This window comes from Euphorbia lathyris, chromosome 10 (assembly GCF_963576675.1).
Source record: "Euphorbia lathyris chromosome 10, ddEupLath1.1, whole genome shotgun sequence".
NCBI lineage: Eukaryota > Viridiplantae > Streptophyta > Magnoliopsida > Malpighiales > Euphorbiaceae > Euphorbia > Euphorbia lathyris.
The window spans coordinates 39,138,388-39,142,071 of NC_088919.1; positions in this window are offsets into that span (position 1 = coordinate 39,138,388).

Here is a 3,684-nt window from a genome sequence, read left to right on the forward strand (position 1 = left end):
CGCCAATTTACTGAGCCTTGGACCCTGTTTCGGCCTTAGGGAATCACGCGCTAGGAACCTCAGGAGGGTAAGTAGGGTTAATCGCCTTGAATACAAGTGACTCAGATTAGGTTTTTATTCAATAGACTTGATAATCTATCTTTATTATTATCATTCATACCATGTTCCTTCGAATAGTTTCATTAATGAAAGATCAATTAGGGGTAGAGTAACTTAGTTAGGCGTAGAATAACTTAGCTAGAATTAGATAACTTAGTTAGAATTAGATAACTTAGCTAGGATTAGCATAATTCAACCTAGGAGTAGATTAATTAAAACAAACAAACTCAAAAACCCCTAAGCCTAGATAACATCCGAGATCGAGTAGCTCGGTACTTGCAGAAATAAATCCTGTGGACGATAACCTGGACTTAAACCAGAAATTTATTACTTGATAACGACGGGGTACACTTATCCCTTAGTGAGTCTTCACCGAGGACGCATCACCAAGTAAGAGAGCTGGTAATCTGGGCAAAGGATTGATGATACATCTTCAGTAGGGCAGAGTCATAGAAGATGCGTTGAGCATTGTCGTAGCGAATGGCTTGCAGAATACCTTGTGAAAGTTTTGACAGATTATCATTGGTGATGGGGTCAACATCCATCTGAGCTTGGTTGACATTGAGAAGACTCGCGGCTTCACTGAGTTGATCAATTGTACATTGAGAAGTGGAGGAAACGAGCTCTCGTGTACACGTGAGATCAGCAGTCAGCTTGGCAAAGCATTCATGCAACTCAGCAGATGTGGCATACGCTGGATTGGCCGTTGTCCCAAGGTTGGGCAGTTCTGTTCTCAGTTTGGCAAAGTGTTGATCCAACTTAGTCGAAGTTGCATATCCTGGATTTGGTGCAGAGAGATTGTTAAGTTTACCGTCAAGGGTGTTTATGTGGTTTGCCATCAGAAGTAGCAGCTCAGTCAGTTTGGCAATGTGATCTTGCGTAGGTTGCTGTGTTTGGACGGATGTCATAACACTGATAAGATCCTTGAGTCCTTTAATTTCAGTAAGAAGTTGAGTAATGGCAGGGACATTTGGTGACTCAGGATGAGCAGACCCAGCAGCATCAGAAGTGGTGAACTCCTGGAGAAGAGATTGAGCCATTTTTATGATTCGACGACCAGATTGAGTTGCACTAAGGTATGCAAATTGACCAGTGGAATTTAGCTCAGACGCAAGAATGGAGGTGGAGCTGGATGGTGGTGGAGTTTGCTTCTTATTAGCTTGAGTATTTGGTTCTTCATGAGTTTGAATAGGTGGATCCATAGTTTTCTCCCCGTGTTGAGTGGCTGGATCTTCGAGCTCTTGCTCGGCAGGATTTGGATTCTGTGGAGTCTTGGCATGTTCCTCAGTGCGAGTAACAGAGGCTTGATTTTGCTCCGGTTCCTTAGGAGGAGACTCAACATGGTGGGAAAAATACTCGAACTGGATATTGGATGGATCCGTAGTTTGCTCCAAAGATGGAGAATCTGCCAAGAGATCAATAAGAGGAGTTTTAACAGCTTTCTTTTTCAGTCTTTTGAGGGACTTAGTTTTTGGAGGTGAAGGGTCAGTTTGAACATTTATATCCTCAACCTCGGCTTCAACATTCAGATCCTCTCTTTGATTATCTTCTTCTTCTTGTTCAAAATGTGCCTCCTGATGTTGCTCAACATTATCCGGCTCAGCATGATCTTTTTCTTCAGCATTAGGCTGAGTATCAACCTGTCTTTGTTCTTTCCCTTCATCAGCTTGCTCAACTGGAGTTTTCTCAAGATCAATCCCAATGTTCTGAGTGCAGTGAGATTTGGGTGTCACAACCCAATCAATGGGATCAGCTTCAACAACTTTCAACCCAGAACTTCTACTTTTCTTCTTTAGAGGTTGTTCTAGGGATTCTTCATTTTCTTCTTCGGGCTCAGCTTGCCCTTTCCTTTTCTCTGCTGACTTAGGTGTAACCTGAGGTAGGTCAGCATCAACATTCTTTCCTCTAGTCATAGCCCGCTTCTTCCTGGGTATAGCTTCATTATCCTTCGCACATGTTTCAAGTGCTTTTCTCTTCTTCTTTGCCTTAGGGGACTCAGCAGGAACCTCCTTCCCTTTCTCAGGCTCATCTTCTGGCTCAGCATCATTTGCTTCTTGCTCAGCTTCGATTTCTTGGTCAGCATCGTTTTCTTCCTCATCTTCCTCAGCATCTTCAACTCCCTTTAAAGGTTGGTTGAATAGCAACCCAAATAACAGAGCCGCAGTTATTTCTGATCCCAAACTTTTAGTCTCAGAGATTGTCTCGATCTTGTGATCTTCAAGGATTTTGGTGATTAGAGAACCTAGTCGAAGTTTCTTACCTCCACGTTGAAGTGCACCAATCAAAAACACAGGCATATTGAGTGGGCAATAGGTTAGCATGTGCCATATAAAGCACTGCTCGAAGTTGGAGGCAGACGAGACTGAGTTGAGTTTAGGGAAGATGAAGTTGGTCAATATGTAGTGCGCCATCTTCTGGTTTTGCCCCATACTAGTGCTGGGTATTTCTCCTTTGTGATTTTTGGGTTTGCAAAATCCCTTCATCTGGTCAAGCTTTTCCGTTGATACCTTTTCCTTTGTTGTTCTAAACTCGGTTCCTTTGTTAGGCAAGTTGAGTAAGGTTGCCAAGTAGGACGGAGTGATTATAATCTTATGACCCTTAACGTGCGTCTCCAGATAGTCAGCATCGTCCTTATCAACGTGGAGACTGGAGTAGAATTCCCTAACCATCCGAGGATAGGTGGTTCCGGGGAGAGAGAAGAGGCATGTCCACTCGTTCTTCTCAATCCATTCACAGAATGGCTTTTCGGCGGTAATGAAGCTGGGAGAGAACCAGTGGCATTTTAGGACTTCTAGGTTTTTGACTTTCGTGTGAACTTTTACCATGGTTCTAGCCTTGGGTTTCTTTTGTTTTGAGGAGCTTGTCGGGTCAGCTTGGCGGCGTTTGCTCGGAGTTAGGTTGGATTGAGGAATAGATCTAGGGCTTTCATCGGCGATTAATTTGCCAAAATTTTCACCGGAGATGTTCTGAGTGTTGGACATTTTCAGAGATTTTTGTGGAAATTTTGAGAGAGAGAGAGAGATTCTGAATACCAGGGGATTTACACGTGAGGAGATTTTGAGGAGTAATTCTTCCATTATTTATAAAGATCTAAAACGGCCCTATTAATTGAACTAGCCGTTTTTCCTTGGGGCGTTCAACCGACAGAGATTCTGTCATTTATGACATTTTCGGCGCATGGGTTGTCTCATAATTGTTTGCCTCTCCCAGGTGCTATTTATTACACGTGTTGGCATTTAATGGTGCAAGTGGGTTTTAGCGCAGTTTTCCTAGAAAATGAACCGTTTGTGATACTGAGAACCTAGTTCTTGTCAAGGTGAATTCCTAACTTAGTATATGATAGTTGCTCAGTATATGTACCTACTCAGGATAATCACACAACATGTATGTCAACTCAGTATGGGGTGATTTTTCTACATTTCAAGCTCAGTAGTAGTTTATTTTACTCAGCATGGCATTTGTACAACGTTCAAATTTTCACTCAACATGGCAATCACTCAACATTCACTAGAGAATTATTGAAGGGGATTAGACATACCGATAGCTTCCCTTAGTATGTTGAATTGTTCACGTGCCAAGGGCTTG